This window comes from Cheilinus undulatus, linkage group 12 (assembly GCF_018320785.1).
Source record: "Cheilinus undulatus linkage group 12, ASM1832078v1, whole genome shotgun sequence".
Classification (NCBI taxonomy): Eukaryota; Metazoa; Chordata; class Actinopteri; order Labriformes; family Labridae; genus Cheilinus; species Cheilinus undulatus.
In genome coordinates this window covers 7,680,543-7,707,648 of record NC_054876.1, presented here as the reverse complement: position 1 = coordinate 7,707,648, position 27,106 = coordinate 7,680,543, and the positions used below count along the sequence as shown (strand labels likewise).

General features: G+C 38.7%; 1 protein-coding gene across 3 annotated transcripts in view; it reads left to right on the top strand.

Moving 5' to 3' along the window:
* Positions 1–27,106, top strand: part of nrip1b (nuclear receptor interacting protein 1b) — a 100,070-nt gene that overhangs the window by 11,778 nt on the left and 61,186 nt on the right. The window contains exon 2 of one of the 3 annotated variants that reach the window (XM_041801142.1): positions 25,909–26,009. The exons of 1 other annotated variant lie outside the window; for it this stretch is intronic. The gene's annotated coding sequence lies outside the window, so the exon portion shown is untranslated. Of the gene's footprint in view, positions 1–25,908; positions 26,020–27,106 lie in introns of all 3 variants that reach the window. One more of the 3 variants, XM_041801143.1, reaches the window with a different exon arrangement.

Sequence of the window (27,106 nt, the reverse complement as noted above, 5' to 3'; positions counted from 1 at the left end):
AGTGAGTGTAACTTTGGAGAAGCAAGGGGAACCACCAACTTTTTAAAGTGTTGCCAAGTTATTTGGCCATTAAGAGCCACTCTCTCTTTTTTGGTTAAATTTTGAGTTAGGATGATGAAGTTTCTGCACTTTTAATACACACTACCATTAAGACATTGGAGATTTGATCATTTTGAAGGCATTGAACAGTGTTGAACATTATTGACAAACTCATTAGACAGAAAAATTGGCAATAGTTTTGTGCATTTTAGTGAGGTTATCTTCAAATAAAAAAGAAAAACTGCCCAAAAATGAGTGTCTGTCTTTGTTGCTGTGGTATCAAACAATGTGGTTATATTTTCACTAGAATCATATCAAAGTTGGTAAGGTGTTGTAAAAACCGTTTATTGTTTTATACAGAAAAAATGTTGAGATATATATTTATTATTTTTTGGCTTTCAGGAGAAAGATGTTGGAAGTATGATCTTTGGTCCGTATCACCCAGCTCTGCCTTGTACTGTAGTAACAGAGCCACCAGCTCAACACCAAACCTGCACCCACCGTCCCTCTCCTCTGATACGTTAAGTAAAGACCGAGGAGATGGAGCACGGAGCAGCAAAGCCTCCTGGGTGATGTGAGAGGAGCTGACTCTTTTCCTGGCCGGGCTGGTGTGGTCACAGCAGAGGAGCAGAGTGGAACTGACTCCCTCCCTCCCTCCCTCTCTCACTTCCTCTCCAGCTCCTGTAGCAGAGCTGCTGCTGCCCCCGGGCTGTGGAGGTGCAGTAGGAAGGTTTCTCTACCATTGTGGTGAGCGTGCTGCCAGGATGCTGCAGTCAGACGAGGGGACGGTCTCTGCTTTGCCACAAGCAGGCCAATGTCACAGGCGTGACAGAGTGGGCGGGCTGTGAGGGGAATGAGGGCAGACGCTCACAGATAAAAGGAAAACCCAGCCTGTGTGTGCATGTGATAGAGAGCCTTGTTTTCATACAGAGAAGCACACAGGATTAGAGTTGTTCTGATACCAAAATCACTACTGGAAACTGAGCAAGTGAACCAGTCCATGAAGATTTGTTCATTAGCTCCAAAAACTGTCAACTAGTTTGACCAAACATGAATTCTTCTTCACTGATCTAAAGCAGTAGCTTCAACAGAGCAAGCAGAGCTGTCCTGCCACCATGGATGTGCTGCGGCTGCCACCAGCAGCTGTTTAAGAGCAGCAAAGAAGAGCAGGTTTTTAGGTCATTCATCATGTGCTGACACTGAAAAGCCATGCAGCACTAGCTGAGAATATAGAGTCAGTCAGCATGTTTACATGCAGTCCGAAATAAAGTGGAATACTTGTCAGTTTGACTCAAACTGGACCTTTAAAAAGTAAACATGCAAGTTAAACTAGAACTGTTGGAGACTGACCCACTCCAGCATCCATATGCCTCAGTCAAACCCAAACTGAGCAAGGCTTTCTGCTCATCCACCACAACCCCACTGCCAGGCTTTCACCCCAAAGTTGAACAGAGTAAATGCTGAGACTAGCTGAAGTCTTCAAATGCCCCTCCCAAATTTCAGGGCCAACAAGCATTGTATTTGTACCAAAAGGAAATCAAATAGTATATACAAAGTGTAAACAGCATTGCTCATGTTTTCACCATCTGATATAAAACAACTCACCTGCTTCCTAAGTAACTTGTTAAATGGGAGCTTATCAGCACCCTCAGTGGTGGGGTCCAAGATACGCCCTAGATAAATTAAAGGACAGCAGTCCATTTTAATGTTATAATCAAGCAATAACTTTAATCAGACTTACTTGAGCATGAGCTGAAGAGAAAAAGAAGCATTTTCAAGATCTGCAGTTTGACACAGCATGACCAAAATGGCTGAGAGTTGAGAAACTACTTATTAGGATTGTCACAGTGCCAGAAATTTAACCTTCTATTCAGTACAGCCAGGAACACACTTATCATTTATTTTACCGTTTTATTGCAAAATGTATATAAAGATTTCCTTGGTGGAGAAGGCACTGCTATAAAGATTCTCCCTGAGTTAGTCTAACAGCATGCTCTGACTTTCCAGGGAGCACAGATGGATACATACATTAATGACAACGTGTACTGAATACAATAAATTAGTTTAAAAGCAATTAATCCACAGTAGCATGAATCTGAATATGAGGGTATGCTATAAAGGAGGAGGCTGGGGTGGAGGAGGTTAAGCTTTGCCAGCATCAGCAGTAGTGTGGTGCATCAGCATTAATGCAAGCAGGGATTAGTGTGATGTACTTTGTATTTAAATACGTAGCTGTGTGCTGAGAAAGAGCTATGATTGGCTGTTGGAGCTGGGAGGCAATAATTGGGATCAGCTGGCCGAACACGATATGAGTATCCTGTTCTACATGAACTAATGTTAGGCTTCATTTCTGGCAAAAAGATCAAATGATATGACAACCAGACCAGGGGTGTGGCTCACCTTTTGCCCAATCACAGCTGGGATTAGCTCTAATCCCTTAAAACCCCAAATAAGAGGAGTGGTGTCATGGTCTAATGCAGTGGCTCTCAGCATGGGGGTCTCGAGACACTGAGAAGGGTCAACAGATGCCTTCCAAAAAGCAAATAATTTTTTTAATATTGTATTTTTCCCCAATTTTGTAAGCAAATATTTACACAAAATTAGTAGGGATGCACAATATTATTGGTCTGATGTCGGTATCGGCAGATATCACAATTTCAGCTGATATTTACATCCGCTATTTCGTCTGTTTTTAAGCATACATCGACTGAAATTTCTTGTCTGAAAAGCTTATTTAAATATCAGTATTGATATTGGTATTGGCTAAAATGAATCTGTTAATATGGGCATATCGTCAATCGGAAAAAAATCCAATATTGTGCATCCCTAAAATCTGTTAAATGTAAAATAAACACAGGAGCATTTAGTGAGATTTATGCTGAAATCAAATAATGTTTAAAGAAATCCTTAAAAAGTAACTCTGCACGTGTTCAGCTATGTTTCAGCTACAGACAGAGTTCCCGGTCTCAGCCATCATTATTTTGGGTGATGCAGGCTGAAGTTTGAGAATCACTGCTCAAAACATAGAAAAGCTCTGAAACTTTAAATCTGGACGTTTGTTTTGGAAAAACGCAGCCATCTGTTGCAAAAACCCGAAACTCTTTGGGTTCCCAGTCAGTCTCTTCTCTCTCTTTGACTTTCTCTCCGTCTCTTTGTCACACACACTCATGATGTCGATCATGCCATCATCACAACTCAGTTTGGCCATTATACTCTGGTGGCTGGATGTACCTGGGTGTCGCCCTTTGAGTATCATCTTTGCATGGGAAACACTGAGATAAATGTCTGTCCAACCCTAGCAGACGCCATGTGTCAGAACAATTCACCCCATATATAGAACTGTTATTGCTATGTAAGACGGTATTTCTTGTTTTTTTCTTTATAGCAGCAAAGACAATAACAGACATTTCTCTGATACTCATCCCTTGACGTCTTTTAATCTGACTAGAGCTATAAAATAGATAAAAAAATCACAGTTTTTTAGTTTGAGTGAATAGCAGATCAGTACTTATGTCACCAGCTTAGTCAGTTTCAGTATTCAGACAGGAAAATGGTGTCAGAGCATCTCCACAAAGGATGAAAACAGCAGATACTTGTCTGCTTTTGTTGCAGATGTCTAGCTGCAGCAGTTAGAGTATGTACATAATTAAGTCTGTGATAATATAGTCGGTGATCTGAGTGATCATAGCAAGCACAGATTCACATGAGGCTGCATTGGGCCGCGCTCGAACAAAACAGCCACCGACAGGCACGAGAAGAGGCGCCTGCACCTTGTGTACTAAATGCTATTAGTGTTACCTCCGCATGCATTGCTGCATATGTCCCTGGCTCGGTCTAAGAGGCCTAAGGGTTGAAGGCTAGAACAAAGGGTCGCAAAGTCCAGAGGCTAAGGTCGGCTGTTATTCAACTGTGTCTTATTTTAACCAGGTTATGTGGCAGCAGTGCAGGGGAGAAGCTGGGGCTAAGTGAAAATGCCACTCATTCCTGAAGAGTCCCTGGCCTCGTCAAGGTTAGTGGCTTGTCTTTGTAAGTTGAGGGATTGATGCATGAGCCTGTCTGGCGCTGAATTCAAAGTCCAAAGCTGTCACAGGCGGCAGCTCCCACCCCCCTTTCCCTCCCACCTCCCTCCCTCCCTCTCTTTGCAGGCTATCACACGGCCCCGTCCTTCCCAACTTCTTAGCAGCCCGTCCTTTTGGGAACCTTGAGCAGCCCAGGCAAGGACACAGCGTCTGGTGCAGTAAGCCTGTGCAGAGGGGGAGGCTTTACGTAACGCTCTGCTTTAAACATGGGTGTATGACTTCCCTGACACGGAGCAGTGCAGTGCAGAGCTGCACGGCTCGCGGCACATGTCCCCTCGCCCCCCCGCCCCTCCTCAGTACAAGGCGGGGGCAGAAAGATCCCTGCAACTTAATTATATCTTTCTCTTTTAAAAGCTTTCGTTTGAAATTAAATTTTCCCAGGCAATTAACTAAAGAGGAGTTTTCAGAATTTATGAATGAATGATGGATATATAGCACAGACGACAGGAGGAGGGAGGGCAGGAGGTATAGAGGAGGTGGGGTATATATATATGCTGTATAGGCTGCGAGGTTATGTCTCCGAGATTTATTTCCATTGCAAAATAGGTGAAGTTCAGGGAAAATCAGGCATCATTAAACTTTGTACCTGAGAGCTGCTCTTAAGTGCCAGCAGTGCCTTAACTCTGCTGTGCTTGTGGTACACTAGGGTTGTCAAAATGTTCAATACTCTGGCTTACTGTGACTCAAGATCCACTATTTTAAAGAGTATCTAAGATCAGAAAAAGCAGACATACAGTCTAAACAAGTGGAGAGTTAATGGGTTGGCAAGCAACGTTGGATTGAGTTACAAACAAAGCAACAATTTAGAGAAATACTGCCCAATTTTCTGATTGTTTCAAGTGGTTAAAGCAGTTGTTCTCAAGTAGTCTAGCCTCAGGACCTGCCCACACTTTTATTATGACAAACCACTCAAATTTACATACTGAAGAATAATGCAGTGTGGACCTGAGATTGCTCAAAACATCACTGTATGTCTTCTAGGTGGCTCCACACTTCACCTTAACTCAATATGTCCTAAAAGGAGGACCCATATTCCATGGATTTTGTGTCATATTTACATCAACCTGCGATACTGCTAGCATAAAATCAGACTTAACACAGCTTAAAAGGTCCATGATTTTCTTTTGAGTTCCATCCTACCAGTTGGGATCCATGGATCTTAAGAACCTAAAGCTTACACCAGGGATGAATGTGATTAGCCAGCTAAACAGTTAAAGTCAAATCTATCTGTAGACAGCACCAAAATCACTAAATAGGTAACCTAAATGTTATATTTTCCATCAGTTCAGGCCTACAAACCAGGTTAAATAGTGTGTCTAAACTGTGGCATAGCTGCCCGCAACAGCGATGTGGGCTGTCGGCCAAAACGGAACAAGATTTTCATTGCATAGTCTGACATGGTCCAGTCGTGAAAGACCAAATACATCATGTAGACTAAGCCGACCTTTATGAACAGCAGGATTTGGCTCTATTTTGATCAAGAAAATGGGAGAAAGTTGTCTGTAGATTGTTCTAGGTTGTACTCATTGAACTGAAGCCTTGAGCACTGATATTCCACTCACATATATGGATGTTATCCTGCATAAAGGATCAAATGTTGACAGTGCTAGCGCTGCTAACTTTAGCTTCATGAAATTTGCTATCTGCTGCTGTGATCCTGGCTTAAGAAAATTGTGCTCAATTTTGACTTTTTTATTGTTTTCTTATCATCTGGGACATTATTTGCCTAGGAACATAGCTAGACACTCGACACCTCCACACAAATGTGCAGGAAGTTGCAGGATTTGTGTACATCTCTACCCCCTTGTCACAATGGAACAGTGTTATTCACAGGTTTGCATATAAATTTTGAGTCTCTTTATCATCTCACTTCAATGTACACACTAACTTTAGTTTCTGATACAAGCACAAAGAGAGCAAAGTAGAGACAGAGCATTCTCACCTGGTCCTTGAAAGTCTTTTTACAACTTAACTGTAACCTGTGTTAATTGACCTCGATAATCAACCCTTGCTGCAGCTACACACCTGAGCCTGGGAGACTGTTGAGGCTCCGGCTGATGCTGAAAAGTCTGGATAGTATTGTGCAAAGATATTTTCAGAGAGAAGTAATCAAAGACATTTGCAATGATGATTAAAATTTGGTATAAAGAGGTTCACTAGCATGGGACTTTTTTTTTACCATGGTTATCACTGAACCCAGTAACCTTCTTAAGCAGTAAAGGCTGCAAGGTTATGTCTTTGAGATTTATTTCCATTGCAAAACAGGTGAAGTTCCAGAAAGATCCGGCATCATTAAACTTTGCACCTGTGAGCTGCTCTTCTGTGCCAGCACTGCTTAAACTCTGTTGTGTTCACAGCACACCAATCTTCCGTCAATATTTGGGTTATTTCAGTGTAACCCTGTGAGCACTGTACAGAAAGCTTTAAAATCAGAGTAGGGGTTTTTCCTTATTCCTCATTCAATCAGAATCATATCTTATTGAAGTTGCTGAATGATGCTACATGCAGAATGCCCAAATCCGCTTTCGGCTTGAACTGTAATTGTGTAACTTTTTGGCTTCTGGTGATGAGCTGAATTGTTGCTGGGCAACAAGGGACCTGTGCGGGTGGCCGTGGAGAGTCTGAGCTCTGTGAGTTCAGATGGATCTGCAGCACATTATCCTGTAGTAGAGGAATGTCACTGAATTCGTTTTGACCTGCCTTATTTTTAGCGGAGTATTTTGGTGTTGTCACAATATCAGAACTTTAAACACTGATATGTAGCTAAGAAACCAACCATTTTAATGCCTGTTTTCTTACCATGACCAAAAAATAGAAGTCCTAACCCCCCAGTGTTGGTTAATCTCTTGTTTCCAATCAACACAAATAGCAGGCACACTTCTGCACACTTTCTAAATTGCACAAAACACATGCAACAATCTAGTGCTAATGCTGCCAGTGTTTTGTGCAGTTTGGTTTAGGGATGGAGATTGCAGTTCCTTGAGGACCTCGTTCTGCATTTTGCAAAACCTGAAAATCAACATTTGAGCTTAATGATACTGCTGTGGAGCAGCAGTTGGTCCTGTAATGAGACATTTTATCAACGTCGACACTGATTCTTAAAATCCATCACTGGCGCACATAGATATCTAATAGACCACATTTTCTGAATGCAATTTAATTGCCATCAAACACGTATTTTGCACACCTGCACTGTAAATCTAATCAAATCAGCACATTCAACTGTCTGATTGAAAATACTGTCAGCTCATCTGCAAATCTGTGCTGAAATTTGGCAGGAGAAAGCTGTTCGGGTTTCAATCCTTACCAGATGTATTACTATTATGATGTCACTCATCACATAGTGTCGGTATTGAAGTGGGTCTATTTTGCGTTTCAGTCAACAGTCAGGTTCTAGGTGTAAATAGGAGCAATAAAAGTAAGAGAAACTATCATAATAGAAATAGTCTATTCAGCACAAATATCAGCGACTTTGTCAAATGAAGTCAGGGGACACTCATAAATAGAGAAACTTGTGAAATGAAGACTAAAAGAGGCATTTTCAGTACAAAGGCAGTGATCTCTTTCCAACGAGGGCCATGTAGATATATGTAAGGACGAATGGGCCACTTTTTTACAGTACTGCAGGATTTGATAATAAAGTGCAATTGTGATTATACTAAACACTACTGCAAATTTTCAATTATGATGTAATACATGTAAAGTTTCATGCTTGCTCTTTAAGGGAAATGTTGAGAGTAATGATAGTTTTGAAGTGTTTTTTTCTTAACTCAAAACATACAAATATGAAGTCGCAAAAAAAATGAAGTTTTGCTTTCAAAATAACTGAATGAAAAGAGTTTTCCTGTTTTGAGAATAAAGTTACTTCTTCAAAGTTCATATGAAGTAGCATTATTATAAACTCAAAGGCCTTCCTGCAGGCACTTTTGTAAAACTTTCATGTACCACTTGAAGTAAAAATAATTGGAGCCTTTTATGAGATTATGTTATTGCACAGCCTGATATCTAGATTGCAATTGCAGTTAGATTAATGATGCATCACTGCTTTCATAAACCCCACCTTTAGGATGTTAGGTAAGTAAAACCAAGCTAATGAAGGGTAAGATATGCTTTTTGAATTGGGAGGCTTAAATGGCTGTCAAGGCAAAAAGCCAGTCATTTTGAGGATTTTGGGGAGGCCAGTCAGATTTAAGGGGGCCCTGGTCAGCCCAAGCTGGCACTGGTTCCACCACTCGAATGCTATTAGTACTGATAATAGCTGCTTTAATACACCAGGGCATTTTAAATCAAGATACTGTCATTTTTTTGTTTGCCAATGTGTTTACCATTTATAGTGTTGTCTCAATTTAGCTAAAAAAAAGTACTAATTTGTTGTTGTTACCATTATCCCGTTCAGTACATCTTTTCCAAATAAGTCATACCTGTGGAAAGTGTTTTGTTTTTCATTTCAAAAAATGATTTGTAGGAGTTAGGGCTGGGCAATTAGATGCAAAGTAGATTAAATCCCAACGTGGCCTGCTGCAATTTATTTTTTTCTTTAACTTGAAATGTGTCTAAATACCGGTTTAATACATTTTTGCAGCAGAAATTTTATGTTCAAAGTGCAAAGTTCACTTTTTTTGGAAAAGAAATTCCTACTTTACTAATGGATATTCTTTTGCTATTTGAAATTAGATTGGCATAAAAATGATTATCCCTTTCAGTATAGCAGTTAATATCAAATTAGCAATATGAGCCAAAAGAATCGATTTGTTTAAAATCATTTTCCCTGGTATATTATATCTAATATTGTGAACATTATAATTTCAAAAGATTTATTGCTTGTATTTATTGAAAAATATATATGATGAGGAACCTAAAAATAATTGCATTTTAAATCGCAATCACAATATTGGGGGAAAAAATTGCAATTAGATTATTTGTGCAAATCTTTCAGCCCTAGTAGGAGTCTAATACTGACAATTCAAGGTTTCTAAACTTCCATGTACAAAATGTGCACTACACAGAATCCTGCAGGAAATCTGTATTTATTTAGCACTAGATGCACTTTTTTTCCATCCAGGCGGGGTGGGGCCATCTGATGTCAGATTGAAAAAAGGTAGCCAATTAGGTAACTTTTCAGCAGTAATTGAAAGCACTGATAGCAGTATTGATAAGGACTCAAGATTATTAAGGGGTATTGATTAGGGTGTCAATATCAATAAGAATCAACAATGCCCATCCCTAGTGCAGAGGTATGTCTGCTATTTTTCATAGATTCATTCCTGCCCTCACACTAGAGTTATGAAATGGGAGTAGATTATAGTATTTTTCAACACTGTCATCATTAAAATGCAGAGTATTTAAAGTGTATCAAAGTATCTAAAGTTTTGATAACCTTGGATAATTCTAGAATAAACGATATTTAATTTGATTTGTTTATATTTTACATAAAGACTAGCCTTTAATGGCCCTTACACTACAGATTAATTGCTCTCTGCTCTACATTTTTCAATGAATACATCAGACTGATTGCATTTTGAATAAACATCCTTCTGCAGAACAAGGCTAAATAAGTGGCACATTACTAAATTAGATAATGAAAGCATTCCCACACCAAAAGAGAAAAGGGCCGAGGACATTTGGCATAACCCCAGCCCCCTTCTCTCACTCAAAGTGGTCTCTTGAATTTCTGAAATGCGCTGTCCTTTTGTGAACCTTCAGCCCACTTTTACATCCATTAGCGAGGCGGTGTTATTCAGTGCGTCCTCACTGGAGCTGGGTAAACAGACTGAGAGGCTGCTGTGGTTCAGAAGTATACAGCCGCTTCATAACTGTGTTATAGAAGGCGCCCTGTGGTAGAGAGGCCATTTGAGAGGAGATGAAGAGAGCGCCGGGCTGATGACTTGAGGCAGCTGTATGACCTATTACTTTGGCAAAATGGACTGGTGACCAGAAGATTGCTGGCTCATACTCTGCTCACCCTCTGCCCTTGAGCAAAGGCAATTAACCTGGATTCCTCCAGTAAATATCCAGCTGCAGAAACGGAAAGAGATGTGCAAGAGTGATAATCGTGTAAGTGACTTTGAATAAAAGTGTCCACTAAGCAGGGCGATTAATACAGCTAATAGAATCATAGCTTGTGTTTTCAAGTTATCAAGGACTGCTGAACATTCAGAGTATTTGCCCCTCCTCCTCTTATCTGTTCTTCATGCTCTCATTGCTTAGACGGGGGATGAATAGAGGATCTATGGTGCAATGTTAATAAAGTACTGAAGTCAAGAGGCAATAGTAGTGCAATACTTGGGTCAGAATTTGATGTTATCACTTTACTTTTTTCACTTTAGGATGCTATGACTGATGATATCATCTAACAAAAGTTACAGTATGATACTGTATTAACACAAAGCAATATTCCTGAATACTTTATTTAGGACATGACACTTTTAAAGTGCTAAGGTTGCAATATTTTATCATGATACTACAGTCAGTATCATGATTCTTAAATCAATGATCTTTACTCTGGACATGATACTCTTACCTTTTGCACAATAATCTGCACTGTAGTCAAAATTTGTTATCATGACACTGATTTCATGATGAACTGTAGTATTTTACATAAACCTAAGTCACGTTATGGAAGTTTAAAACACCTCAGTAAAAATACAATTTATTCACAAAGTTTTACTCAGGAAAAGTGTGTCAGATATACTTTAAATCATGATAAAATGTCAGGATGAGTTTGCATTAGTTTCTCATATTCTTTAGTCACTATATGATATATGTGTCATGCTGCTTTAGTCGCTAAATATTATCAGTACACTTAGGTTATTATTGTAGCATTTAAACTCTGCCCTATCTCTTTCTTTACAGATTTTGTTTCTTTTGTTTTTACAGTGTTCATCAGCAGTGTGTTGTGTAAAGACACTCAAATAATAAGGATGCACAATGTTATGGGAATGATCTGCAGATATTAGCTTTAAATGTGAATTATCACAATGGCAGATGTGAACATTTCTGCTGTTATTTTGCTGTTAAAATGTGGCTTTTTAAAGCTGTTGATATTAGCCACATAAAAAAACAAGTTAGTGTCATTTTAGGCTGCATCAACAGACCTACATCAGCTGAAGTGTTTTTCTTTATTCGGCAAGTGTTGTTTAACCCTTAGGGGTCCATGATCATGCTGGTGTGATTTCATCATCTGCTATTTTTGTCTCATGGTAGCATGAAAACAAACAATGACTTAGTGTAGAAAGTGTGTTTTTTAAGCTTTCTTTCAGTTTTGTTTGATGTCAAAAGGCCGAGTGAAACAGGAAATATGATCATTTGAATTTGATATTAACTTTAATTCTACACATTGGGGACAGCTGACCGTATTATACAGGACCGGGACTGGCAATTTTTTCACAATTTCAGCATTTTGTAATTTCTTTTAAAAAATGACAATGGTGAAAATGGTAAGCATTTTCTTAGTGGTTTATATTGCCAAAATAAAAGTTTTAACAAAATGGCAAAATAGTCGTGGACCTCTAGGGGTTAAAGACTGAAATGTTTGAATTTGTTCATCTTCAACATTAAATTGTGTGTTTTAAGGACTAAGTTTTAAAGGTCTGAACTACATTTAAATATTGGTAAAAAAAAAAAAAAATACAATATCGGCTTTGCTATCACTTGCTGTTTCTGATTTTTGCTTGGTGCTCCATTATCATGGCAGGTGGGCTGGTTGAGTCTGGGCTTGTCGTTGCTGAGAAGACATCTGCAGCAAATATCACAGAGTGCAGGAGTAGAGGATAGTATTAGCAGCAGGAAGCTGCAGAAAAATGTCAAAATAACATAAGGAGTGACATATGAAGCTTAATTTTAACATGAGACATTAAGTGGTGCATTTACAGGAGGGATGGGCAAGTGGTTGTTTTTCTCGGTCTAGCGACTACAGATAGATTAATAAAGGAAAAAGACAGAAATGGTCAGCATAAATACTCAGGTGACTTTGAATAAACCTGGATGGCCCATCCAAGTGTCATCGCTGTAAAACACTCTAGATCCAGTATGCTCTTACAGTACATAAGTTATATTCTAATTTTCTTGGTCACCTGTTACTACAGCAATTTAGTTCAGATTTGATACTAAAAATACTTGAGTCACAATTTCTTATCATAAAAACACTTCTGTTAAAATATGATGCTGAAGTGATGGCAAAGTGTTCGAGTTTTGATTATTATATATGTGATTAAGAATCAGGATAATCCTATTAATGACTTCAGTATTGCATTAACTTTAATGTCAGGTCTGTGTTGATTCCTCAAGATATGAGATGTATTTTTCTCTGATGTTTTGCAATCAGTGTTTATAAAAAATTACATTTTTAACTGAAGTTAATCAAAGTTTGTAAGATTTTTTTTTTAATCTGACCACATTTTTTCTGTTTATCTTCATTCTTATGGCGGCTAAATGGGTATGGTAATCAGAAAGACGGCAGGTAGAATAAAAAGGACACCTTAAAAAATCCTGCTGCCTCTGCAATTAATGCAGAGCATTGCTGTAACTTTTAAATATTTTGAATAAAATAACTACCGTTGTATCAATTTTTTTCTACCACTTTGCTCATTTAAACAGAAATAAGATTGTACTGTGATAAGGAACTCTTATAATTTTTGTGTAAAGCACTTGAACTGTTTGCACTATCACTATAATTTGTATTCATTCTATCGAAGATCAATACTGAGTTAATACAATATTTTCATTAAAATATCCATTATCATGCATGCAGCTCTAGTGGTTCCCCACCCCTACTCTCCTTACACACATATTCATAGACTCCTCTCTGTGGCATTAAGACTAGAGCGTGACCTTGACCTGATTGCTGGGGGCTTTTTAAGTAACTCTCCAGAAGGAGATCCAATCATGTGACACCCTTCACCCAACCTCACCCCCCTATCCTCTCTCCTGACCTTCTATGTCGACCAGGATGAGGGGGTGGAGACGCTCGCCACGGGCATGCGATGCAGCTGCAGGGGCTGTCATTCAATTGGGTAATCACTCTTAAGGTCGCTATGGGTCAAGGTTGGGTCAGAAAGAGCTCCGCATCTCCTACAATCTCTGCTTCTGCTGTGGATTTTAGGAATGACTGGTCACAAGTTTGAGTGACTAACCTGGCAGGTTTAGTCATCCTCTCCTTTCTTAATCACTGATACCAGCATATGTCAGGGAAAGGTTGTTTCATGTCCACAGTGATTCATGTCCACAGTGAGCTGGCTGCTTGGTTTTCTCTCATTGCAGTTGCCTTCACTCACTCCCTTCAGCAGTTTAAACCACGCTGGTTCACTGTCTCACTGCATGGATGCTGCTCTTTCTGCTGTGGAGTGGTTTTATGTTAGTTTGCTCACTTTACTGCCTGTGGACGCGTTTCACATGTGGCTTAGGGCTGGGAAATTCAACAGGTTTTTAGGACACAATGATACATTTTCAAATGAGATATGGTAAATGTTGGTTCTAATTTGATAACCCTAAAGAGATAGATGTTAGGTCTATGTTGCTTTTTTGTTTTTACAGTTTGTTTAAATTCAGACATTACTGATTTTTTGCTACTTCTCCTCTCAATCCTGTGCCTTCTGTGTTTGCACACAGCCCTGCAGTCTCCCACCATTGTATCGAGGGAAAAGGTGCATTTCTCTATTCTAACTAGGAAAAATTGGCATGAGCCTTTAGTTTTAAGGACATGGCATGCATCAATTTAAGAACAAAGTTGAGAACAGTTCAGCAGTTTAAGGAAATATCATGAATTTGATAAAAGTATCTCTTAGAAACCTACCTCTGCCAAGACTTTAGATTTGGTTTCCTCTATTTGACGATCTGCGTTTTAAAAAAATGACATTTTTAGCTGCATATTAAAAGTGTAAGAATTTTTTTCCATCTGTCTATCTTTTAGTGTCTTTATTGTAAGTTTTATGGCACTTAAATGGGATAGGCCATCAAAAACGTGAAATAAAAAGTGCAACCTTACAAATAATCCTGCACTCTGCAAAACATGTAATACACAGCTCTTACATTGGAATTTAATGATGATTACTCTACATTTGCATCAGCTTTTTCTAACAAAACACCTCTAACTAACAACGACTGCTCTCCATATGGCAGCTGTGTCCAAACTATGGCCCACGGCCCATTTTTGATTGGCCCCCCAAAAATTCTTTAAGTCAAATGAAATATGGCCCTCAATAAAGCATGAAGCTTGTGCTGGACTGTATTATTATTAGTTTTAGCACAAGGCAGTGCTACCATGCTAACACTGTAAACAAACATTTTGATAACATGTTTTAATGCTGTTTTTTAAGAACTAAATTGAGACACTATAAATGTTAAGCATATTGCAGGGGTGTCAAACTCAAGACCCTGGGGCCAAATCTGGCCCGTTGTACAGTTACAACCGGCCCGCAAAGTCATATCATGATCTTATTATAACTGGTCTACGATATGAGGCCTGCAGATTTCCTGCAGTATAAAAAATATAACCTTAACCTTGATGCTATGAAACATCCTTAAGTCATAAAATTGTAAAAAAATAAAATAAATAAAATAAAGAGTAAAAATAACTAGATCAAAGTAAATGTGGGAAAAAATTCAGTTGTGTTTTCATTTCATATTTTCAGTTCTGCATTGCACAATTATGACTTCAGTCTATTATTTGGACTTTTATTTCATATTTTGACCTTGTCAATTTATTATTTCAACCTTGATATCATATTTTGACCCTTTAGCTACAACATTTTTAATTTTAAGCCATATTTTTGCCTTGAAAACATGATTGTGACTATCTTTTTTTATATATTTTCCCTTTAAAAGCATTATTTTAACATCTATTTTCATGTTTTGACCTTTTGAACAAATTAGTTTGACTTTTTATTTCAGATTTTGAGCCTTTAACTTATCATTCTGACTTTTTGAATCTCAAAATCATTAATCATTGCTAACTTTTTTCTCCATAATTTATTACTGGCAAAAAATGAGGTTGACAGTTAAATGTGGACCCTGTTAGGCCCTCAGGTCAGACCTTAATTCAGAATCTGGCCCCTTCTGTGATTGAGTTTGACCTCTCTCTCATATTGACAACCAAAATAACAAAGATATTTTGATTTATAACACCCTAATGGATTACAGCAGCAAAATGCAGCACCAATGATGTTCCGAAGCCAGAGTCTCCTAAAATCTGATTGCCCCCCCAAAATCCTTAAATGATTGGCTATTTGCCTTGTCAGCCATCAACTATCCGTTTAAGCAATCGCTGAGCGTATTATAATCTACATTAGATTGGTTTTACTTACTTTAATATCAAGGTGAGGTATATGAAAGCCACACCATTTTATGTATTTCTTTATGTGACCCCTCATGGTAAAGTTTGGACATCCCTGCTGTATGACTGAACCATAAACCAACATTTGTTTTTACTGATAAGCCTCACACAATGAGGGAGAAAAGCTGTTAAAAGTGGCCTTTCTAGAAAAAAAATGCTGTGACGAGGAGTGCTGTGTGCTTTAATTTTGAAAGATATAACTCAGGTCCAAACTGCACCATCACCTTCTCTACTGCTAGGCCACAGGGCCCAGCTTTTCAGAAGTTTGGGACACAGTTTATCAGTGAAGAGGCATTGATTCATCCTCAGGATGAATTACTCATTCACCACGGCCAGTCTAAAAAAAGTTCTGAACATTTGACAGCCTTACTTTTTAAGTTTTAGCTTATTTACCTGGATATAAAGAGAGTTAAGGTCTTTGGCAGGTCACTTATTTTCAGTCAGTCGGGAAAAGCACAGTGAAAAGAATCACTTTAATCAAATTAACTCCAATCTAATGCAAACTCATTCAAATGGCAACGACTGTAAATTTGAATTGAGATGCAAAACAGGATTAAATATGATTGAATTCAGCAAAAGAGAGAGCCATTCTTTAAGGTAATAAAATGACTCATCGTTTGGTCATCGTAGCTCCTGTAAATTCAGCATTATATTAAACTGAAATGGTTATTTGTGAAGCTGCCCCGGCTTCACTGTGATGTCTGATATCAGAGGTGTCACAGGGTCTAAGGCATGTTATTCTAGGTCTTGTTTTTCACACAGATCTACTGTTTTTTGCTCTCTGTGGAGCCAAGTGTCATTATTTCTCACATACTGTCCATCTCATCTCACTGTAGTTTTATTAGAAAACAGGCTGAATCATGCAGTCCTCTGCAGCTTTAATAAAACTCTCTGTTTTGTGCTGGAAGGAGAAAATCACAATATAGAGTGGATTTATTTTAAGGCTGGACTGAGAGGGTTTAAGAGGAGATCCAGATGCCCTCATATGTTGTCTTTTAATTTACTTAACAGATCTTTATTATGAGTTTCACACTTTTTAACATGCTTATGTCCACTCTACTTTTATATACTTTTTTTTTTCAGACAAACTTGAATCATTATTTCACTTTTTTTGTCTTTAAATCATTCTGATTTGAACTTTAAACCCAGACATAGTTAGTGCAGTCCTCTGTCTCTGTGGTCTCAGCACTTCCTCACCTCAGCTGATTAGCAAAGTTTCCTAGTCAGACTCAACTGTAAAGGTGATCACCTGCAATGATTTGACATTTACAATCAGCTATTACTCTCTACCTGCCAGGAGGCGTCTCCAGCTCACAGGAGCCCAAAGACATCGGCATCGTTTGGATGTCGATTATCAGACATAGCCTGTCAGAGAAAACTCCTACGGCTGAGAGACAAAAGAGACTAAAAATCTCTGTTGATGGTGATGATAGACTTTAGGTTGTTTTCTTTTGGTAAAGATGGATGTCGCAGCTTAGCACACGGTGTAAATGACAGCCAGTTGTTTTAACTTTCATGCTGGTAGTAAAATCCTCTCCAGGAAAGGCTTTCTTCAGACGTCGAGGAACTTTTCAACCATGCTGTATAACCTGATTCAGGGTTTAAGTCATTGGATGTTTAAAGCTAGGACAGGGCGATTAAGCGAGTTTAAAGTTTGATCAAGATTTGGGTTTCAACACCACAATCATGAAAACAATTGAGATTAGCCTAGATAATTACTGTGCATAGTGCAGCATGATTGCTACATATTTTTATGTTTCCACTTAATTATTTTTATTTGCTGCTTCTTTTTTAGAGTTCAGAGTGTTAAAGGGTTAAATATCTTCAAGGTAAATAACTGCATATCATGCAAATGTTGTGGAAACAATCAGTAATTGTGTTTAATTAACATTTGATTGATATTGTCACCACAATAACAGTCAAAACAACCGTGATCATGATTTTTGCCCTAGAATCTAACAGTGCTTCAGGACAGGCTTGTGTTTTCAGCAGCAAAGAACAGCAAAGCAGCACTGCTTTTAAAGAGTGAAAAGGCCTTTTTAGCATTTCATCAGGTTTAAATGTAGAGATGTGTCCGCTGTAACAAATTAGGACCCATGTTTGAAATAGCAGTTTAGACAGTGGTGGATACTGAATCAGATGTTTTTTTTATCCAATATGCCAATGTTTCCTCTCCTTCGTAACCATGAAAACAGATCAGACTTTGTCCAACAGGTCACATCTTTTGCTTTTTTGAAAATATATATTTTGGGGATTTTTTGCCTTTATTCATAGCAGAGGACGGTGGATAGAGCCATGAACAGGGATGAGAGAGTGGGGACTTGAGGGCCAGACTTGAACCCAGGCTGCTAGAGTATATGGGGGCCAACCTCACCACAAGGCCGTCTGCAACCCATCTTTTGCTTTTTAACAGATCACTTCAGTGGATGATGAGTCGTTAGATGTGCAGAATGCTAAATTGGTGCAACAGGACAGATAAACACATGCCACTGGCCTCTTTTCATGCCCACATTATTTGTTGACAGCTGAATGTCTGTTAAAAGGGCTGATATTTCTGAATACAGATGTGAAACTGATGCAGCTGTGCCCTTCTTGTTTTAATCACCAAGACCTCAGTAGTAGTAGTACTATTATTTCCAAAAAAAGTGTCTCAAAACACTGATTTCAATAAAACTATTTTAGTCTTTGACACCGTGAAGATCTGTTTTCTTTACAAACTTTTTTGTTGCATTGTTTTTATTTCTCATTGGTGCTAACTGTTGTGAGGTTGCAGAAGTTGACTTCTGCTGTCCCCAACAGTGACAGTCTGTTCTGTTTTAACTTACAACATATGTAATATTTGATTTAGTTGAAGGATCACCATGAACACATACAGGTAAAGTAAAGGCATCATGTCATGGTGTTAGGAGCAGCTCTAAACCTCAAAAAAGGGGTAGCATTAGTTTTTCCTCCACTAAAGTTGATGCCAGTGTCCTACTCTTCCTTGCTGCTCTGTGAGGGAGGAGTGAGTTTGGCTCTGTTCATAAAGATGAGTTACTGTCAGCTGAGCGCCGTGAGTGCAGCAACAAAATCAGCCAACATGGAGTGCATTTGTGCACTCAGGATGCCAAATGCTAAAAATGCTAAACTGCACTGGTTTTGGATTGATCATGAAGGTATTAGTGCAAAAAACAGCATCAATGGTTGCAGGCACTGATAGGGCTCTCTTCTGGAGAAGAATCTACTTGGCAGTGTTTTTTTCCAATATTGCCATTGCAATTTTATATGCGATTATTTTTAGGGTTCCTCGTCATATGTATCATTCACAATACAAGCAAAAAATGATTCAATATTATGATAAGCACAATATTTGATAAATTAAACTAGCGATGAAAATTTTTGAAACGACATCTAATTGCAATTATTTTGACTCATATTGCAAATTCGATAATTGCTGTCATTCTTGTTTTGATTCAGAAAAAACATTTAGTACCAAGAAAGGTGGGATATTTGTCAAGAATTAAAAACACACTTGAATCTTTTCATAAAGCGTAGATCAAAACATCTCTGCTGCAAAGAAAGTTATACAATACTTTATTGTTTTCTAGTGTATTGAAACAAAATAGAAGAACAGCAACTTAATCCCTTTTGAAAATGAAATTTGAAAAATCTAAATAACACATGAATTGAAAGGAATAAAAGAGAAACATAAATATAAAAAAGTATTTTGTATACAGCACATACAAGCATACATGCCTATATAGTTGATATATGTCCTTACAATGATAAGTATGAAATATTACATAAAAAGAGTTATTTAACTGTTATTTTGACACATTTCAGGTTAAAGAAATATTGCTGTGTCTTCAGTTAAAAAAATGCAGTAGGACATTTGCAGTTTAATCTAAATTTCAATTAATTGCCCACCCCTAGCCCTAACTCCTCTCTCAGTTTGTTGCTGCGTTTACAACCTGAGCTAACGTCAGTTAGCAGCTCCGCTCACATCCCCTCCTCATGTCTAATATTGGCTAAAGAGTGACACAGAAACACGTTTTAAACACAGAAGTGCTTTCTTCTGTGTTTACATCTGTTTGTTTTACAGAGGAGGTGACCTGTGGATTATTTGTCTCCTTGTACAAACTAATGCTGTTAGCAGCAACTTAGCTTCTGACCCCTCCTGATGTCCTTTGTCTGCTTGAGAAAGTCAAGAATAAACCGGTGTTAGAGCTGCTTAGACCTGTTTTAATCATTTAAATGAGACAAAAATAGAAAAATGTTTAAGAAAACTTTAATTCGTGCTAAAACAGTACATAACGGTTAAAGGGATGGGCCCTCAGACAGTGTCTGATTACAGGAAGTGAACGGCATTGATCACAGTAAATCTAGAATCATCCTGCTGTTTTATTTGTCACCTGGTCCAGCCGTTGCACCTGTTGTTGTCTAACCTGTTTGTGCCCAAAAAACCACCCCAGCACATGTGTCTGCTCCCCATATATCACTTTAAGCTACGCCTTGTTTGGCTTATAAAGGGCATTGGAAGCTACAGTAAAGCTGGTAAAGCTTGTATAATGTGAGATCTTTTTTTGCCCGCTCACGGTCTCACGTACGCTCACACATACACACCTGGGGTTAGCACAGAGGAGCTGTGTGCTTGTGTAACTGTGTTTACACGTCTGGGGCCGGTGCTGGCACAGGATCCAGACGAATGTGGTTTATCCAGGGCCTCTTTCTCTCTAAGCCACCTTCGCTTCTATTCAGCGTTGACCTTGGTGCTTATGAGGAGGCAGGGCTTGACCTACATCCACCCCTTTAACTGGAACTAGAACCTCCACCAGCCCCCGCCGAATAAAGAGACCTGACACCTTCTCCCGCTCCCTCCAACGGCCATTTTCTCTCTGTCTCTGGTCACATTTGCTGCACTTTACACATAAAAAAGTAAGAAAGAGTAGAGCGGCGTGTCTGGCAGCAGAGGAAAGTGGAGCAGCGGCCTTCATGACTCGTCTCTGAGGCACCAACATGTCTGTGTGCACTGGGTCACCATTAGCACGCAGAGGCTTAGCACCGGGCTGGTGAGAGTTTAGCGGCAGGTCAACCCTCCTCTGGTTTTTTAAAGCAGAGTGTCAAACTGTGGGTGATGCAAATGAGCACGCACGCAAACACATGTTGTCGCTAGCATCTGGTGAGACTAATGTTGTTGTGTGGACAAACTGTGTGACGCCGGGGTGCTAACATAAGGCACGATAATGTCAGAGAGATATGTTACAGTGTGAGAAATGTTGGTTACGCTGTGGTTTCACATTTGTAATGCATATTGACAAACAGCTTTTACTATTACACATTCACAGAAGTGATGCTCATTCAGTCATTATTACGGCTGAACTACAGAGCGCTCATTGTTCATGTTGGAGTCAAATATTTATCAGTGTTTATGTAGGTAATGCTTATTTTGACCAACTTCTGATATTCAAAAAAAGTAGAAAGGTAGAGAGAACAGTTTAGATTCTCTTAGGTTAAACTTATGTTTCATGTTTGTAGGTTTGCGATTATATTTTTTTTATTATATGTTTTATAATCAAGCTCAAACAGCATTCAGAAAAGAAATGGGTTTTAACTTAACATAACTTATCCACACACTCTGCTGGTATGTATAACAGATGCACTTTAAAGCAGACATATTATTCAAAAATCACTTTTTCAGGTTTTTCTGACAAAAAATGTGTGCCCCTGGTATGTCCACAGTTCCCTCAAGTACCAGAAAAATCCATTCCCTTCCTCCCTTTGTTTCTCCACCTTTCAGAAAATGTGTGCAAAAACAAGCTGTTCTCAATTTTTCCCCTCATGATGTCATGTGGGGAGTTAGCCCCGCCCCCAGGTTAAGTTGGCCCTCCCTGCTTGGAAGAAAGTTCCACCCTCCTCTCCTGCCAACTTTGGTCTGAGAGACTCATGGTTCAAATCCCAGTCAGGTCCTTAACTTTGGATAAAAGCATCTGTAACATTGTAACATGAGGAGTGCCACATCCATTTCCTGAGAGGGGTGTGGTCAGGGGCGGAGTCAGCCAGCTCAGTAACATTTAAAGTCACAGACACAGAGACTGCTCGTTCTGAGCAGGGCTGAAACAGAGGAGATTTAGACCAACAAAATTCCAATACTGGAGTGTTTTTTCAGCAACAAACTTGACAGGCATGTTTTTGGGACCTCTGAGGACAATATAAACTTGTCTTAAAAGGTAAAATATGTGACCTTTAAGACTAAACTGTTAAAGCTTGTCAAACAAAATGAGTTATGTTAACTGAAAAATCCTATTTCAGCTCTATTTTTCTTGACCTGATAGAATACATTTTTACTTTTAAGTAAATAGAACTTGATCACTCAAGTATTTCTATCTTTTTACTCAAATTATATGATATTCATCCATTAATCTGCAGAGTTCTCCCAGAATGCCTTTGGGCATTAGACACTTTTGCACCATGAATGAAGCTACCCACTCAGTTAGAGAAGTCCCGCCTCGTGCACCTTTCAGTCTTTAATACTTGTAGTCGATCAGATTAGCTAACTTTAGGTAGAATAGCCGTTCAAAATTAAAATATGTAAAAGACATGAGGGAAAATTACAGTGGATGAGGATCATGGAAATTATGTATTTTAACTTGAGTCAGACCCCAAAACTTATTTTCACTATTTTGAAACTTTATTATAATCAGTTATGACAAATATTTTGAGTAATTTCAACTTGTTTGGTTTTACAGTGTAAATTGTCTGTACATGTCAATAGAAATTTCAATATCTGCCAGAATAAATAATTCACTTTGTAAGTGCTTATCTGCCAATAATGACATTGCATGAATAATAGTGTGTATCCCTTTGAATAAAAAGGACATTTTTTCACAAGCGTTGTCACAATACTAGAACTTTTAAATATGAATATCATAAAAGTCAAATTTAAACTAGGGTTGTTCCCAGCCAACTTGTATCTTAGTTAGTGAATAAGGTTGGACTAAGCAGAAAGTGTAAACAGAGCAGAACTAGTCAGAGACTGCCAACAGTTTTTAGGCCAAAAGGACATCCACAGGATGACAAAGGGGCTCGTGGCAACCCTACTACCCTAGAGGGTACCGTTGGCCATGCTTCTACACCACATCAGTCCCTTATTCCGCCCTAAAGGTGCAGACTTTTTGGGGTTGTGTTAATCCCTCTTCCCACTGAAGGATGCTCTCTGGGGGCTTACTTGCCAAATCTACGCCTTTTTTAGGCCTCAGTTTTTGGCTCAAATATGCCCTAAAGTTTTGCAATGTATTTCTTAAGATTTGTTTTGTACTTTTTCCTTTATTTAGATAGGAAAGCATAAGAAATGGGGAAGAGAGAGAGGAGAATTGCGTGCAGGAAAGAAGCCACAGGGGAAATTGAACCCAGGTTGCCAACTTTGAGAGCCAAAATGGGGCACAACGTAACTGCTAGGTCATTTGCGCCCCCTTCATCTATCTCCTAATGATAATAATTAAAGCAAAAAGTCATATTGTTCATTCTTGAAAGGAATGGATTATTGAAAATGAGTTTTAAAGATGTATTTGTACTATTAAAGCTTATTTGATGTCTAGAGCTGACAAAAATAGAAAGTTATACATGTTTTCTGTGATAAAATAACATAAAAGACTGATTTAATAACCATTTAAACCAAAAACATGTTGCTGCCCCCAAATGTGGGAATGATTGTTGTAAGATATGTCAGTAATACAAGCATTTACACAAAAATCTGAAGGGTTAAATACAACGTCTGCCTCCACTACGCCGGTTTTTACATGCATAACAACAATAGAAACAGGACAAACAACATCAGACATTATGCATAAGAAGCTGTAGTGCAATCAGTTTAATCTCTCACGCTAACATTTAAGCTTTAGTGTACCAAAGAATAGAAGAACAGAGGATCGTGGTATTGAGTTCAGTGCGGGTCTTTAAAGGTAAAGGGTTTTTAAAAGGTAATAATTAAATGTCACTCTCACTCCTACAAATATAGCCCTCCATGAGGAGCTAAACAAAGGTTGCTACGCGACACGGCAGCAGTGAGTGATGATTTTTGGCTGGCGCATTAATATTTAAATTAGCAGTCAAAGGTGTGCGTCAATGAGGTATTTCACGAAGGCTTCAAACACCGATACATGGGACGTCTCCGGACAAACTATCTGTTTTAGAAATGAATGAAAGTGTTGTCGGAGAGAGCCGTGTTAATGTATGGAGGGATTACTAAAGCAATGCATGAGTGAACGCAGCTTAATGAGGGGAAGGTTTGCATGAGAGCAGCGCCGTGCGTGATCTGAGATATATCATGAGCTGTCCTAACCCACACACAGGCATTCAGGGGACCAGTGTCATGCTACCATGCAGGCATTAGGGCAGCTCGCGGCTCAGCTCGCCTCCTAATATCCCCCCCAAGCCAAGACAGGCTCATCATTTTTTCAGGCTGCATGACATGCAATACCTTCACGGGTGTTAAATGACCGCAAAAAGGAGGGTGTACGTCTGTGTTTAAATAAGGAAGAGGATCCCATTTAGCATTCTGAGAAACTCATGAGATAATGGCCACCTAGAAGGAGAGATGTGGAAATTAGGAGGAGGGTGCAGTGGAGAGGACTTTCAATGGCATTTCACAACTGATTAAAGGGAACTCCTGCTCCATTTCTTCAATATCACTTCTATAGCTAATAAATATTAAAGAACTGTAGAAAAAAAACCTTTCATTTCAGCAATTTTGCAAAATTTTGCCACACCATTTGTTACAGCAAGTAATGCAACCAACGTAAATCACCATGATGGGCAAAATATGGCAACTTGAAGGAAGGAAGTTGCAGCTAAACAAGCTGGCTATGCATTAACATTACATCTTTAGCAATGATCTGATACCAGATCTATTCTTGTGCAAACATCATCCATACATCATTTCAGTGGCTCTCCTACTGTGGCGTGGTGTCTCTCCATGCTGTACGCAGTGAAGCTGCTGTTAGTGATACAAATGAATGGGAAGCCACAAGCTAAGAGGCTTTCAGTGCCTTTTTAACCGCTTTTCTTCTTCATTTTGTCATACACTTTCCTTTAAAAGACACAGGGATGCACTATTTAGCAAATAAATCATGTTGGCTACTTTTTTCTACATTGAAATGACAACTCGATTCAACTTAATTCAAGACTACGATGTTTTTGTTTCATTGATGAATTTATCGTAATGGGGAAGTAAAGCTGTTAAAAGTGGCTATTCCTGGTTCAAAGTGTGAGCAGTCCTTAGCTGGCAGCATCAACCAGGATGCCCACTTTTAACAGCTTTTCTCCCTTATTATGTAGAATTGATCTATGTAACTCTAACATTGATTTACTGTTTATTAAATACAGTTGGGGTTTAATGGTTCACAGAGGTCACGGATTGGTTTGTACCTCGGTTTTGTGGTTGTGGTTTGGTGCAGGTTTGATTTTACAGGCAAAAAATACGTCCCAGACATGATTTAGGAAACTATTTATGATTATGAACAGGCAATGTGATTGTGGTAGCAGGCACAGTCCTTGGTTTATTTAACATTAAGCAAAAAAAACAAAAAAGAGAAAAAAAACATGTAAAATAAAAAGCAAGAAAAAAGTACATAACATATTCTGATTTGACATTATTAAAGAAAGACCATGGAAAAAAAAGCATAAAATAAAATACATGCATACTGGAGCAATGTGTTGCATTTCTGATCTATAAAGTGTGCAGTCATAGTTGTAGAAGAACAGCAGGTGTAGGGCTTATTCGTGCTAAACCATTGCTCTTGTTACCCAGAAACAGACTGGGACTTGTTTATTTGAACACAGGAAGAGTCATAGTGACAAGGTGTGAAGACGTATGAATCACAATTGAAGTCTCTACTCTCTTTTATCAGCATGTAGCCTTTAACGTGTATTAGCGCCTGTATTGTTTTCTTTGCTTTCACATTCAGGGGCTTTTAAAAAAAAAAAACAATGCAGAGAAGTTGGAGGGGGATGAGATTGCGCCCCCTGGTGGCAGAAGTTACATACTTTGCATTTCAGGCCAATGGTCTGATCCGACTATGGTTGGGCACATTTTAGCCATCACCACCGTGCCTGAGTCCAGGGGCATAGCCAGGGATTTTGGGCCCCAGGAAAGAATATTACACAGGCCCCCCTTAACTGGCTAGCCAAGTAACAAATGTTGCATCATTTTTTACAAATACATATGCATTTTAATGCATTTTTGAAGCATAATTTCATCATTTATAAGCAATATTTTTATGGTTAAACAGAATTTACTTGCATTATTTTGCAGCACTTGACTATACTATTTGGACATTTTTAAGGGAGGAGCAGAGGCCTCCCAGTATTTATTTTACTCTTTTTGTAACAAAGTTCAGTCTGTTAATGATTCATTTTGTTGCTTTTGAGTCAATAATGACACTAATTACTAAGAAGCAATAGATAAAAACATACTTTTCATTGCAGGCTCCTCAAGGGCCCCTCCCTGCTGTGGGCCCAGGTTAGCAGTACCCTTTTACCCCCCTGTGCTACACCCCTGCCTGAATGCAGCCATGCCAGAGGACAAGGTACTCACCAGTGAGAACTGATACGAATCTAATAAAGTTAGCTAAATATACTTGTCCAGGTCATCAGAGGTAATTTCTTCACTTTGTCCTCTCCGGTGAAGGGTGGAGAAATGATAATATTATCCCGTTTTAAGTGTAACTGACAAATTTTGCATATTTTAATCTTAAAATCACTCTTATAATCACATTTAGTATCTCGTTTCTGTGCAAAGTCCTGTTTAGACGGAAAGGACTGGAAGTCGTGCCCACATTTCACACAAAGTAACATAAGGTGGACACTTGGACCATAAAAGTATTCATTTTTGTTGATTAAATATAATTACACTCAGTATTTTGATATATTTTTTACTCTTTTTTAAATGTATTGCTTTTTCCAAGGCATTAAGAATGCCTTAGCTCACTAAGTGTTGCAGTAAATTCAGTGAGTATTAGGGTTTTAGAAATGTGATCTCAATATAAGTCAAAGATATGATTTTTGCCATGGCTGAGCAGCCGTACAACATGCATGATGCCACCTGCTGTATCAGACAATGCATGCATGTGTGCATTTTAAACCTCTGTTTAAAATGTCTTTGCTCTCTCCATTGTTTTTGATTAATTCAGACATGTTTTAGTGAAGATTTTCTATCAGGATCCGAGGCTGCAGGATTGTTATTTATCATTATTTATGACTTTTTTGGTTGTTTTGATGAATTAAGCAGTCCTTTTGTCTGTGAAGAGCTGGGAACATGCTCATCATATTTTCCAGAGATCAAACTGACGTCCTGAAATTGCTGGAAGCGTAAATCATAAAAAGTCTGACATTATTGCTTGAAGAAGTCCACAACTATTAATTATTGTAGGAGCTGGCGCCTCCCGCCCACTTTCAGCAGACTCGCTTGCGACGACACATCACTTCACCTCAGGAGCTGTTGTTGTTTCAAGGCGTAGGAGGATTTTTTCTTTTTTCTTTTTTTTTTTTTTTTTTTTTTTTAACCAAACATAGAGCAGGTCATCTGATAAGAGTCGCCTGTGCTCAAAAGGCCACAGGAATGCATTGCTGAAACTCCGAGAGTCATCAGAGAGAGAGAAGCCTCCGAGTCTCTCTTTTGAACTTC